The sequence below is a fragment of the Salvia hispanica genome, chromosome 6, assembly GCF_029641045.1.
Source record: "Salvia hispanica isolate PSC_SH4W2 chromosome 6, Shi_PSC_v1, whole genome shotgun sequence".
NCBI classification, from domain to species: Eukaryota; Viridiplantae; Streptophyta; class Magnoliopsida; order Lamiales; family Lamiaceae; genus Salvia; species Salvia hispanica.
In genome coordinates, this window is record NC_142697.1 from 2,985,278 (window position 1) to 3,000,912 (window position 15,635).

The 15,635-nt window shown below is 40.1% G+C and overlaps 1 pseudogene; it reads left to right on the top strand.

The window, feature by feature from the left end:
* The first annotated feature begins 12,905 nt into the window (after positions 1-12,905).
* Positions 12,906-14,383, top strand: LOC148923050 (GDSL esterase/lipase At5g03980 pseudogene; annotated as a pseudogene).
* The last annotated feature ends 1,252 nt before the right edge of the window (positions 14,384-15,635 follow it).

Consider the following 15,635-nt stretch of genomic DNA (forward strand, 5'->3'; position numbering starts at 1 on the left):
GGTACGGGTGGAAAACGCGGTTCATTAAGTCCATAAACACGGCTGGGGCGTTGGTTAGACCGAACGGCATCACGACGAACTCATAGTGACCATATCTGGTACGGAAAGCGGTTTTAGGGATATCCTCTTTTCGCACTTTCAACTGGTGGTATCCGGACTTCAGATCCATCTTAGAGAACACTCCGGCTCCTCGGAGTTGATCGAACAGGTCATCTACCCTTGGCAACGGGTACTTATTCTTGAGGGTCAACTTGTTCAACTCTCTATAGTCGATACACATCCTCATTGACCCATCTTTCTTCTTAACGAAGAGCACCGGTGCGCCCCATGGCGAAACACTGGGCCTAACGAAACCTAGGTCCATGAGCTCTTGCAGCTGAATCTTTAACTCCTCTAACTCCTTAGGTGCCATGCGGTACGGCGCCTTTGATACGGGTGCGGCTCCAGGTTCGAGATCGATCGCAAACTCTAACTGCCTATCGGGCGGCGGTCCAGGTAATTCCTCGGGAATGACATCGGGAAAATCTCGTACGACAGCAACGTCTTCAAGCCTCGCTTCCTCCTTCTCTTCTCCGTGGAGATAAACAAGATAGGCCGGGCGTCCTTTCTTTAGCATAGCAGTGGCTTGTAACGCGGAGACTATAGCTATTCGTCGGTTCATCGAGATTCCGTGGTAAACGATGGGTTTCGCACCCGGAGTTTGCAGGGTTATTAGCCTCTCCTTGCAGCGAATTGTCACAAAATTCGCAGTCAACCAATCCATTCCTAGGATTACGTCAACGTCTTTCATCGCCATAACTTGCAGGTCGCGAGCCACTAACCTACGTTCTCCTAGTACGATTTCTATGTTCAAGCAAAAACGAGAGATCTCTATCATTCCTCCTACTGGTGAGGACACCATCATCTTATGTTCGGATTTCCTAGTAGGCAAGCTTAGGGTTTGAACACACAACTCGGATATGAAAGAATGAGATGCGCCTGTATCGAACAAAACAACGACGGGGGTATCAAGGATTTCGCCTATACCTGCTAGATTTCCATTTTCGGGCTTTCCTTGCTCGACCTTGGGCTGCTTCTGCTCTATTGCGTACGCTCTAGCCGGGGCTGGAAGTCTTGGGCGGTCGGGTTGCTGCAGCCGCAGGGGCTGGTTCCGGCTCACTCCCGAGCCTGTAGGTGGCGTTCTTTGCTGCTGACGAAAACCCTGGTGGTTCCGTCTCGATCCGTTTCCCTTGCTCGGACATTCCCTCGAGAAATGACCGCTTCCTCCACAGTTGAAACACCGCGTCGGGTTCGGTCCTCTACGCTCCCCGAAATGGTACCTCGTGCAAACGCTGCACTGGGGTGGTCTGGCACGGGGGTCACTCCTTGGGTTGAACGAAGACTGTCCTCCTTCGTACGGTGGCCTGTTCTGAGTGGGGCGGTATCGCTTGTTGTCGTAGGGAACCCTACTCCCCTCCCATCTCCTCTTATCATGGTTGGGTCGCGGCGGGGGCAGTGTCGTCACGGTGTTCCCTACGCTCTTCTCCTTTGGCATTGCTGCCTCTACATCCAAAGCGAGGGCTAACGCCTCGGCGTACGTAAGGGTTCCACGAACTGCCAAAGCCATCCTAATCTCGTGCCTAAGACCTTCACGAAACTTATCGGCCAGTTTCACGTCAGTATTGGTCTGTTCTGGCACGTAGCGGGTCATGTCACAAAGTGCACGGTCGTACTCGGTTACAGACAGACGTCCTTGGGTGAGATTGTGAAACTCAGCGGCTTTCGCCTTTCGGTAACTCTTGGGTACGTACTTGTCGTAGATCTCAGTCTTGAATTCTTCCCAAGCCTTCTCCTCGTGAAGATCTTCAGTACAAAACCACGGATCTTCTGACTGGTTCCCGGACTGTGAACTGATATCAGGGTGGGCTGATCTCACCAGCGCACTAGGACTTAAATAGAGAAGACATAAATCCTTTCCCTCGGAGGAGAGAAAATTCGACTACTACAAGGAGTAGGGGCCAAAAATTTTGAGAAAAAATCATTAGTATGTTTTCTGTCTCCTTTATTCTCTTATTTATAATAAGTCACATATTGGGCCCAGACAGGGATCTATGGAAGGCTTTGGATATGGGCTCCTCCAATTAGCTTTTTACTAATTAAATTAAACTCAATTTACTATAAGCTTAAAATTGGAATATTACGAGCAGCCACTACAGAAGTAATACTGCACTCCCCATCCAAATCCGAAATTACAAGTACTTCGGGTTTTCAATAAATTATATTTATTTCCCGCGCTTAAGATAGAAACATCCATTAATTAATTATTGTCTGCTATGGACTTAATTAATTAATATCTTATTTATTCCAAGAAAGGACTCAGCAAGAAAATCTTACCGTGCGTTTTCTGTTCACGTTTCGTCGAGTCTTCATGTACACAAACGGCCTTAAGCTAGTTCTTTCGCGTTCCTAGAGTTGGTTCACGCGCTGTGATCGTTTCGCTAAAGCATGCTAGGTTCGAAAGTCCAAGTCTAGGCATCACAACAAGCCAACATAGTCTCAAACAATCACATTCGCATTTCAAGTTCTCATACAACATTCAGCAAACATTCAAGAAGCATCGCTTCGCATTCATAAAATTCTTAACACATAAGGCATGCTTTTCACAAGTTCTCATATTCAACATATCCTCATTAGGAAAACGTTACTTCTCATTCACAGCGTTTCCAAAAGCATCAAGTTTCAAACATAAATCACAAAATATTTAGTACCTCTTTCTTCGCGGTTGAATGATACGAGTTGCGGTGTTGAGCTTTTCCACGTTTTAATTTATCCACGACACGACTACAAAGACAACCTAAAGTTCAAAAAGACTCTTGGGTCCAGAGCGGAAAGAACTGAGGCTCTGATACCAACTGTAACAGCCCGCTCTCCTAGGGTACAATAAATGCGGCGGCTGCTACCCGACACCAACTCAAAAGAAGTAAACATAGGCTAGGGTTTCATTTAGAGAGTACTGACCAAAAGATTTGGAAGAAATATCAGAGTATTTAATGCAACAACTTAACCTAGAAATTAAAGGAAGATAGATATCATAAATGATGGTCAAAACCTTAAGAGTACGACATAGTATCCAAGACAAAATCACGAGAAAAGGGCTAAGGCCACAAACAAAAGTAAGACGTAAATATCCCAAAAGAAATTCCAAAGAGTATCAAAAATTCAGCGGAAAACGACCAAGAGAGGAGCATAGCTATGTATGGTGACACAACTACACTTAGAGTTCAACACATCCATGGTTATTAATTAAGCTGCTCAACACCCGCCACCGCTCGTCATCATTCAACCTGCACATAGGAAAACACATGCAGGGCTGAGTATTTTGAAATACTCAGTGAGCTCATTGCCAAAACATTTTATTTAATAAGTTATGCCACCCTTACCAAGTGAACTCGAGTTTTAAGCAGTTAAGAGAAATATCACGAGTATCACAAAATATTTTCCATAGACTGGCCAGTCAAAATAACTCCCCATTTTCTCATCAAATTCCACAATCACATATCACAATCTTTCCATGGTGCGACGAAAGCGTGGCCACGCTTTTCGCCCACGAGACCGGCCGACTAGCTAGGACGGCTCCCGATCCCCTCGTGTACACAGCCTGGTAGCGTTTGCGGCCCATACTCAGACCCGAATTCGTATATCATATCCATAGCCCTATAGCCCAATGGAGCGAACTCACAAACTAGGCATCAGGCACACAATCTCACAATAAAACAAACATAGGCATGGCATAACAGTTAAACCACCCTTATAGCTCCGATAATTATCTTTGACAAAATAAAAGAGAGTTTTTGAGAGTAAAGCCCACCTTGACTGCTTAGATTTCAAGTAGTTTCGCTTTTCCCGTTATCTGGCTTCGCAACCGAGGTTTCACCTTTAAATTCACATAGGCACGTATTCACAAATTAGGTTCAATTATAATTCTTAACTTATGCATGTCTCGTTACTTCTCTCTTTCCCAACGATTCACCTAAATCTTCATGACCAATAGATTTCAAGTCGCACTCACCATGAATTACTAATTTCAAGTCACGCTTAGCATACATATATTTCTTAGCATCTCAACCCTAGATCTATCATCATATGTCATGCAAAAGTATTTAGCCATCAAGAACATACTACACCACACACACTTCAACACACACACACCACACGCATGACACACACACACACGGCACACACACACACCTCACCCTCTCGGCACACACACACACACATGTTCCATATCCCTTCTTATCCCGTTTTCTCTCAATAATATGCATGAAGGTTCAAGAACACCGATTAAATCGGTTGGAAGAAAAAGAAAAGGAGAGGTATAAGAAGAACAACATAACTCTTAAACGAAAATACCTTTTTAGAGAAAATCGATCGGTAGAAACAAAGTATAGGCTTGGTTCTTCAATATCCACGAATTAAACTTCGATTTCTTCTCAAAAGATGAAGGATTTATGGAGTAAAGTGGAAGAAAATTGAGAGAGCATATGGGGGAGGGATTTTCGAAAACTATGGGGGCTAGGGTTGGGGTTGGTTCTTATTTATAGAGTCCAATGAGATCTTTAGGTAATAAGAATAGAATATTTGGTAAGATCTTTTGCCTTATAATTAAATAAAATAAAATAATAGGATGAAGTAGAGAAGGAAAATTAACAAAAATAGGAGATGGCAATATCTCCCTATTTTCGAAAATTAGGCTAGTTTAATTAGCCATGGTTTTGTTTTTGGTACTTTTCCATATAGAATAAGATATTATGGAGCAAAATAAAAATAAGGAAAATCCTCCATGGAACAAGGTAATAGGCGATTTCTAGCCTATTTAAACAAGGTATGGATTTTGACTATCAATTAAAATAAGGTATGGTAAGGTTCTCTTGAAATATGGAAAGATTTGGTAGAATAATTGAATTCTAGGTATGGAAGGAAATTAAGTAAGGGAGCAAATAAAATCAATTAAATACATTCCTTCCCAACTATAGTGATTTTCAAAAATCACTATGAAATAAGGGGGCTCGATTTTTGTGTTTCTAAACAAGGAAATAATTGGCTCTTAGAACTTAATTTAAATAAATATCCCAAGGATTAAATTAAATCCGGGAAAATAGAAATCCTCCACAAAAGGGGCTAGGGTTCGAAATTCACAAGAATTAGGGTGACAAGTATTTATGGAAATTTTCTCCAACATTCTCACTCACCTTTAAACAATTAATTTGCCACATAACAATAAATAAAACACATGCCACATCATCAAATCAACAAGTTTGACTTTTAAAACTTTCAACATAGACTCATCTCATGAAATTAAAGCATTCTCGATTCCACGTCATCAACAATTAATTCTAGGGCTCTAAGATTAGGGTTTTAAATTCCGGGGCGTTACACTTAGTATACAAAAAAAATGTGCACTACGTCTAATTCTCCCACTTATACTGAAAGCGAGTTGAGGTCTCGAGCGAGTCGAACTCCCATTCCTTCTACATGGCGCTCGAACGGTTTGACCGCCAATGCCTTAGTAAAAGGATCTGCCAGGTTGTTCTCTGACGCAATCTTGACCACTTGTATGTCTCCTCTCTGCACTATATCTCTGATGATATGATACTTCCTCTCAATGTGTTTGCTCGCTTTGTGAGCTCTTGGTTCCTTCGAATTAGCCACAGCACCAGAATTGTCACAATAAATGATGATGCTCTTGGGCAGATTCGTAACCACACCTAAGTCCATAAGAAAGTTCTTGAGCCATACAGCCTCCTTTGCAGCCTCCGAAGCGGCCACATATTCGGCTTCCATGGTAGAGTCTGCAATGCATTTCTGCTTTACACTCTTCCAAATTACGGCTCCACCTCCTAAGGTAAACACATAACCAGAAGTAGATTTCCTCGAGTCCTGATCATCTTGAAAGTTTGAATCAGTATATCCCAAAGGGCATAGCTCACCTGCTTTGTAAACTAGAACATAGTCCTTAGTCCATTTAAGGTACTTGAGTATGTTCTTTACTGCAGTCCAATGTCCTTGGCCAGGATTTGATTGATATCTTGCTACCATGCCAACAGCAAAGCAAATATCACGTCTTGTACAAAGCATAGCATACATGAGACTACCAACTGTCGAAGCGTATGGTATCCTTCTCATCTCTGCTATCTCAGATGCTGTCTTGGGACACATCTCTTGAGATAAATGGATGCCATGTCTAAAAGGTAAGAAACCTTTCTTGGCATCTTGCATGCTAAAACGACTAAGTGCACTGTCGATGTAGGGTTCTTGGGATAAGCACAACGTCCTTTTCTCACGATCCCTAAGGACCTTGATACCTAGGATGTGACCCGCATCTCCCATATCCTTCATCTCGAACTGGTTAGACAACCAAGTTCGAACTGATGACAACATCTTTTTATTGTTTCCAATTAGAAGAATGTCATCTACATATAAAACTAAGAACACCACATTCCCTTTTTCTACCTTCTTGTACACGCAGCTTTCGTTAGGGCATTTCTCGAATCCAAACTTATGAACAGTTTGATCGAAGCACTGATTCCATGATCTAGATGCTTGCTTGAGACCATAAATGGCCTTCTTAAGCTTCCAAACCATGTGCTCTTTGCCCTTGACGGCATAACCCTCGGGTTGTTCCATATAGATGGTCTCCTCAAGACTACCGTTCAAGAACGCAGTCTTAACGTCCATCTGCCACACATCCCAATCCATGTAAGCTGCTATAGACAACAGTATCCGGATCGATTTGAGCATGGCCACTGGGGAGAAGGTCTCGTCATAGTCGACACCTTCCTTTTGGGTATTACCCCTTAGCCACTAGTCTTGCTTTAAAGACTTTAACTCGTCCATCGGGTCCACGTTTACGTTTGTATATCCACTTGCTCCCAATGGCAGTACAGCCTTTGGGTAGGACGGACAAATCATAGACGTCTTTGTCAATCATAGATTGTAGTTCCGAATCCATTGCTTTCACCCATTCGCAATGATCGATATCCGCCTGCGCCTCTGCAAAATTCTAAAATTCCAGGTATCTGGTACACTACTGTCCAAGGAGTGATCCATAGATTCTCCCAAACCAATGTACCTTTCGGGCTCATGAGAGACCCTCCCACTGCGGCCCGGCACTACAATATTAGGTGTAGAAGTTGAAGGTTCGGGAATTGGTTGTACTATAGGTACTTGTTCTTGGTTAATGGAACTTGTGACTGAAGTAAGCTCTTCAAGGGCTATCTCACTGCTGGGTTTATGATTCATAACAAAGTCTTCCTCTAAGAATGTCGCGTGAGTACTCACAATGACTTTCTTGTCTCGGAGACTATAGAATTCATAAGCTTTCGAACCTTTGGGGTACCCTATAAACAAACATACCTCTGTCCTTGAGCCCAGCTTAGTTGGATCCTTTTCCAAAACATGAGCTGGACAGCCCCATATCTTGAGATGTTCTAGATTGGGATTACGCCCAGTCCACAACTCATATGGAGTAGCAGGAACAGATTTTGACGGTAAATTGTCTAAGATATGACTTGCGGAAAGCAAGGCATGTCCCCAAAACGAAATGGGCAGTCGTGCATAACTCATCATCGATCGGACCATGTTTAACAAGGTCTTATTCCTTCTTTCAGCTACGCCATTCTGCTGAGGTGTGCCCGGCGCAGTCGTTTGGGATTCAATTCCCTCTACTGATAAGTAGTCCAAAAACTCGGCATTGAGGTACTCGCCTCCGCGATCAGATCGCAGGCTCTTGATACGTTTTCCATGATGCGTCTCAGCATAAGCCTTAAACTCCTTGAACTTGTCAAAAGCTTCAGACTTAAAGTGCATCAAATAAACATATCCAACTTTCGAGTAATCATCAATAAAAGTGATGAAATAACGAAAGCCACCTCTTGCCTCGGTTGACATTGGTCCACACACATCAGTATGAACGACTTCTAGTGCTTCCTTGGCCCTATTACCTTTCACTCTAAAAGGTCTCTTGGTCATCTTGCCTTCCAAACAGGATTCGCACGTGGAAAATGATTCAGTATCTAGCCCTTTAAGAAGGTCTTGATCCACGAGTGTTTGAATCCTCTTTTGGTTGGCATGACCAAGTCCAAGGTGCCATAAGTATGTTTCGTTCATTGAACTTGAAGGTTCTTTTCTTTTCTTTGAAATTGTCGATGCATTATTGAGTTCTAATTTGCGATCATTATATTGTGTAGATACGATTGTGTACAGATTGTTTTCCATGATACCACGACAGATATAAGAACCATCTTTCTTAATAACACAACTGTCATTAAAAGAAATCGAATATCCATCAAAAACCAATTTAGAAACTGAAATTAAATTTCTTCTAAAAGAAGGTATCAACAAAACATTCTTCATAATCAAAAATCTATCACTACTAAAACGCAAATAAACGTCTCCCACTGCAACGGCCGCCACTTTAGTAGCGTCGCCCAGCTGGACTTCGATCTCTCCATCATATAGTCGTCTCGTCACCTGCATTAAGTCAGGATCAAAACAAATATGATCAGTAGCTCCAGTGTCAATAACCCAAGTATGAGAAGAAGTCGAAGCCAAACATGACTCAACAACTAGAGCTTGGTGCATACCTGTAGCCTTGCTCCTTTTAGGGCAATCTGGCTTCCAATGCCCCTTCTCTCCACACTTGAAACACTTTCCGGTCTGCTTCTTTCCCGACCTCCTCTTTTTCTTTCCCTTAGCATCTTTAGGTGCGACCTGGTTTGTCACTTTCTTCTTTCATGCGCCAGGCCTAGGGCCAGAGGAACGATGTGACGAACTAACCATCGCAGCCTTAGCTTGGTTCATGAGATCTTCCGCCGACTGAAGTTCAGTCAACAACTCAGCCAAGGTGTAATTCCTTTTGTTCATCTCAAAGTTGAGCTTGAACTGCTGGAAGCTAGGGGGCAGACTTTGAAGGATAATAGTAACTTGGGACTCGGCATCAACGACGCCTCCCAAAACCTCAATTTGATTGAGATGGCTCATCATCTCGAGGACATGATCCCTCACAGACGAGCCTTCCTTCATAGTCTTGCACATGATACTCCGAAAGGCTTGAGACTTAGCCGTTCGATTCTGAGTACCAAAGAGATTCGTGAGATTTTCCATAATCTCGGTGGCAGTTGCCATAGCGGCATGCTGATGTCTAAGCACTGTTGACATGGAGGCCAACATATAACACTTAGCCATCTCATTCGCCTTGTGCCATCGTCTATGGGCATCTCGCGCTGCCTGCGCGGCGTTAGCCGCCGGCACTGGGGGCCGAGGAGTAGTGAGCACAAACTTGTACTCATCAGCCGTGAGAACGATGTCCAAATTTTGTTTCCATTCTATGTAATTTTGGCCCTCGAGTTTGTTTTCTTTAAGAATTGCAGAAAGAGGATTAAGAGACATGTTGACGATTTAGGTTGCACTGCAAAACAGAATATTTACCATTTGTCATAAACTTATGTGAAGAAATTGAGTAGATTAAACCATAAAACTTTTCAAATTCTCACAACTGTAAAATTAAAATTTTGTACCCTCAAGCAGAGGTCAATACGCATTAAAATTTTAACATTTTTACTGGTCACAACACCGACGAATAGTCCAGAGACCGCAGCACGGCATGGCCGCCAAATATTGCCTAAGCACGACCATCAGATTTAGCATTACAGAATCTCGTTTCTACAACACACTCCCATAACAATGCTCATGTGTTGATAACAAGACCAAGCTATCTCGTAAATTCTGTTTGAACTTCTGAAACTTGTAATTTCTTAGGATTATTGTCCCCACAGCATGGGTGGCGATAATATTGGAAACTACTTTCTAGTCCATACTATTTACAAATGAGAAGTCCACCTATATGAACTCGCTATTTCTTAGGATTATTGTCCCCACAGCATGGGTGGCGATAATATTAGAAATCAGCTTCATAAGTTGTGGACCAATCGATGGAGACCATATACAAACTTAGTTCGTAATTATCGCTTAGATATTTAAGTTATGGTTTTTCATTAATTATCCTTAGCCTTAGTGCAGATTAAAGGCTTAATTAAATTCTGTTGGTATTTAATTAACTGGATAATTAAATCTTTTATAATCTTTTAAACATCTTAATAAAGGATAATATATTAATTACTAAAGTTTAATCCATATTCATGTCTTCTATAAGATTTATCTAAAATAATTAATTATTTATATCTTTTACGGACATGAATAAATAAACTTAAATTAATTCCTTATTTAAGATTGGGAAGAGAATATATTTTATTATTTAATGAAATCCTACATATCTATCCTAATTAGGATTCTAGATATATAATATAATTTAGGAAACTATTTAATTATTCTTATCTATATCATCTAGGATATAAAATATTCATAGATATAGAAAATAATCAAAATATTCCTAAAATCTAGAGAAATCTTCCCAAAATATTTTATTTCAATTAAATAATAGTATTTTAAAGATTTCTATTAATTTAGGAATTAAATAATCATTAAAATTGAGATTTCATCGTTATCTCGTCGCACGAGGTTCGCACGTACGACGAACAACGAAATCACGCCAGGACTTCTGTCGCCGTCCAGCTGTCGCCGGCAGCCCGCGCGACGCGCGGCTGCTCCCGCTATCCCTCTCCGGCACCGAAGTGCCGCGACACTCCCTCCATCGTCTTCGCACAGCGCGCGGCTGAAGCCGTGCAACTCCGGCGTATCCCTCCACCCATGCGACCTCGCTGCTGAGTTGCAGCGGCCACCGCTCAAGGCAGAGCCGCTCCCTATCGGCGTCGCACGACTTGGGTCGAAGTAGGGTTAGGGTTAGGTTAGGGTTAGGGTTCTTGCAGGCGGTACGGTCTCCACTGCTCTCGGACGAGCAGCGGCTTGCGTCGATTGCCCACACCGTCGATCGCCGCGAACGCTGGAGAACTGCTGGCTCGCGATCTCGCCGGCGGCGTGGACGAGCCCATGCTCGTGTTCACGTCGCCGCGTAATCGCTCCAACTCTCCCACTCGTTAGCCGCGATTCCCGAGGCGTTCCGGGACCGGCGGTCTTGCCGGCGACGCGCACGAGTCCATCCTCGTCTGCGTGTCGCCGGTCGATCACCTCCCTAGCTCCCACTCGCTCGACAACCCTAATTATTCGTTTGCATGGGATTTTAGAAGATGTTTTGTATGTTAGGCGGAAAGAGAAAATAATAAATTTATATTAATATGAGAAATAGTTTTTTCTAAAAAAGGAAATGTGACATCTTTGTAGGATAAATTAAAAATGAAAGTGTGACATCTACTATGATACGGAAGGAGTATTATACACATTAAGAGAATAATTATTATACAAATTGGAGGTTTCCATGTTCTTGGAGTGATCAAACTAGATTCTGATGTCAATCCTTATACGTTGGGTCCATAGATCAAACCGTCCTAAACACCGTCAAGGTACAAATATGTATAACACCAATGTAGAAATTTTACTATGAATGGTAAGAGTATAGAAGACTGATTACATGAAGAGGAAGAAGAGCAACAAGGGCGAGAGAGAAAGAAGAAGAACCACGTCCAAAACAACACGAACCCATCGCACTCCGGACGAGGTGTTAAACTCAACGACCCAAATACTTATAAAAGTATGCTTAGTCTTGTAGTTTGTCGACTTTAATTAATTATTAAGTATTATTGTATTCACTCTGTCACATAAAAATATAGGCCTATGATATGACACGGGAATTAAGACAAAATTGATATAGTAAGAAATAGGAGGAGAAAAGTAGTTAAAGTAGTGTTAGTGGATAGTAAGACCCATAACTATTAGTTTATCAAATGTGTAATGCTAAAATATGTTTGTCAAGTTTATCGCAGCCGGTTAGTATGTTAATGTAAGCAAGGAGGGAACAACAATTAGTCAATGAATGAGAAGTGAAGAAAAACAGATCAAAATTTGATCTCCAAAGCAATTATCAAATAGAAATCTAATAGTAGTATCAAAAGTTAATTGTATAGACTCTTAAACTTTTCTCCTTTTTTACATATCAAAATATTCACAAGAAGATAATGGGACTTAAAAACCCTAACTAACAAAAAGAATTTTCTTCAAAACCTACATAAACAAGATCAACACATGTGTATAGGACGTTAATTAAATCTTGTGTATACCTTTATATTTTATATGATGAGACTTAGGTGGAATACGCTGCCATTGTTGAGAGTTTTTCTCATATGGATCGTCTATGCTGTATTTCTTTCCGTTGCTTGATTGTTTGATTATGGTTTATTAGAGATATGGTTTATCTAGTTTATAATAGATATGGTTTATCTAGTTAAATTACAGTTAAAATAGAATTATAGTTCTCTCCGATATTCATTTTTATGGTTTAATTGTTTGATTGTTGTTAGAAATCTAGTTTATTAAAAAGAGATATGGTTTACCTTTTTTTTAATTAGAGTAACGATAGAATATTAGCTCAATTCGAGTCCTATTTGATGGAGTACCAAATAAGTTTATCGAAATTTAAATTCTGATAGGTAATTAACCTTGCGCATAGACCATGTTACAAAAAGGAGTACTTACGAGATTTATTTTCCTTTTTAAAATGCTTTTACATGTACTCCTTTAGTCCATAATGTTTCATGATCCCTTATAATACGCATAAAAAAATACTAATATACACTATTATCTTCAGCATAAATTAATACAATATATCATTTAAAAAAGATAACTATATCAATTGCTAATCCTTTCAAACTTAGAATTCGATATTCCTCTTATATATATTGGTGTTTGTCTTTTTCGTAACTTTGGAATTTCTCTTGTGATAACTTGGAATTCAATAAGCCTCTTATATACATTGGTGTTTGCCTTTTTCTTGTGATATCCACTTTAGGTTTTTGTCAATGGCGTTTAAATCTATATTTAGTGTTTTGGTTATTTTTGGTTTGGTTTTATGCGTTGGCGCTATTCCAGACGTTTTGAGGTATTGCAATTTTAATGAGATTTACCAACTTGGTGATTCAATTAGCGATACTGGAAATCTTATTAGAGAGTATCGTGTTGGGGTCTCCACGAACTTCGCAAGGCTGCCGTACGGCCAAACGTTCTTTGAGGAAGCCACAGGGCGGCTTTCTAATGATCGACTATATTGGTAAGATCAATACTAAATTGTTTTTGTTAATTATTATAGTTGCTTTTAATATAATTATGATTGTTAAACTTTGCCTTGGCTGGTTCCACCGCGTTACCGTCTGAGACGTTGGCTGCTCTTAACATAACAAATCCGGTGACGAATAGTTCACTTAGCGTCCAGTTGGATTGGATGGAGTCCTACTTCAATTCCATATGTGTTGATAAGAGAGGTAAACCATATATATGTATATACCCTTTGTTTTAGTACTTATATACTCTATATATATGTTGTAGAATACGTATATAATTGGTTTGGTTTGGTTTGGTGAGTATATATAGATTGTTGGAAGAAACTCCAAAGGGCACTGTTCATGGTGGGAGAAACCGGTGGGAACGATTACAATTACGCCATCTTTCAAGGAAAACAAATAAAGGAATTGAAAAGCATGGTTCCTCAAGTGGTTGAAGCCGTGATTAATGGAACTAAGGTGAGTTGACATATTGCTTTGCATCAATTAGAGAAACTTGTCATTTTTCAAAAATATCAAATTAAATTATCAATTTTCTACCTTTTACAATTCCTGATTAATATTTCGTATCTAAAATTTTGCATTCTTCTACATTATAATGGTAAATTTGCTAGATGATTCAGTGAAGACATATTGATAAACGAACATAAATAATACAAACAAATTTATTCAGAATATTAATCAATTGCAAAACGGTGAAAAGTTATGATTTAATTTGCTATTGAAATTTATTAATATCAATAATGTTGCAGAGAGTAATAGAGATGGGTGCAACAAGATTGGTTGTTCCCGGAAACTTTCCAATTGGCTGCCTGCCGATATACAAAACAGCATTCCAAGGCGCTCCCCTTGACAACCAAAGTTGCGTGACGGAGCTGAATGAATTTGCAAAGGACCACAACGAGCGTCTTCAAAAAGCCATTCACGAACTCAAACAAGAGAACCCTAATACAATCATCGTCTACGGTGACTATTACAATGCTTACCAACATCTTCTCAAATTGGGAAAACATGATGGATATGAGGTAGAGAAGGCTTGTTGTGGAATAGGAGGAAAATACAACTTTGATTTGGAAAGAATGTGTGGTGGAATTAATGTTACTGTGTGTGAAAATGTTGATAGACATCTGAGTTGGGATGGCATTCACATGACTCAGCAAAGCTACAAGCACATGGCTGCATGGTTGATACCGCGCTTCTTCATCCAACTCGCCTTGTGATCATCTATCACCTTCTTTTTTAATTTCTTGCTTTTTTTATGATTATTTTTTATTCTTTCATTCCAATTTTTTGTGCTATTTAATTAAATTTACTACGGTTGTTTTTGGATATTATTTGTGCATTACTCTTTTTTCTCTATAAATCCTCTTTTTTTTAGAAGTATTTACATTCTTCTGCGTGCTCCCAGCCAATTTTAACTAAATAAAAGAGATATATTCAAAACTAATATATGTACATGGTCATGAGGGAATTCTAGGTCTATAGATTCCTTACTCATTTTTTTTAAAACTCGTATATTCGCTATATTAAATCTAATTGATATTTTAATGACATACTAAAAAAATTACGCTATGTCAAATTGATATATTTTGTAGTCCTATGTCAACAATATTAAGTCTAATTAGGAGTCGATGCCAAATTTTAGTTAATTTTTACTCCCTCCGTCCCCTATTAGGAGTCACTCTTTGACCGGACACGGGTTTTAAGAAATGTAAAGAAAAGTTGGTTGAAAAAGTTAGTGGAATGTGGGACCCATTTTTTTATATTGGTTTTATAATAAAATGTGAGTGAGTTGAGTTAGTGGAATGTGGGACCTACTTACTATTTATGGTAAAAATGAAGTGTGACTCTTAATTGGGGACGGACCGAAATGGAAAAGTGTGACTCTTAATGGGGGACAGAGGGAGTACTTACCAAAAAAATAATTTTAAATTAAAATATAATTACATTAATTACTAATTAATTCTACCTAAAATTTAGAGCTAGTAGTCATTTAAGTCACTAAGTTTGATCAAATTTTGGTATGTCCCATGCATACTCATCTTCCTCCCTTGCTCTACTCTATATATATGTAAACCATTGAAACTGATCAAACCATTCGATTTTCTATCCTCTTCCAAAGATAGGAGAAGGGCATGAGGTGATTGAATTTGGCAATGGGGTGTCCAAGGAGGTGATTGAATTATGGAAACTGATCAAACCATTCCATTTTCTCAAGGGCTGCTTTGTTAGACTTATTAACTTCAGATTCACTTGTGAAATGCTGCTGCTTCATCCCTTCCTTCAAGGTTTGGATGATGATGCCGGAGTTGATGTTGATCAATCTGTCCCTTTCAATCCGATTGAATCCTTTGCTCCGGTTTATGATGATGAGGAGGACGAGGAGTTCACTACTGAATCATCATCATCATCTGCAAGAGGAATGGAGCCATGGATCTGAGACAGAGAGTAATGATGCCCAATTCCTATCTC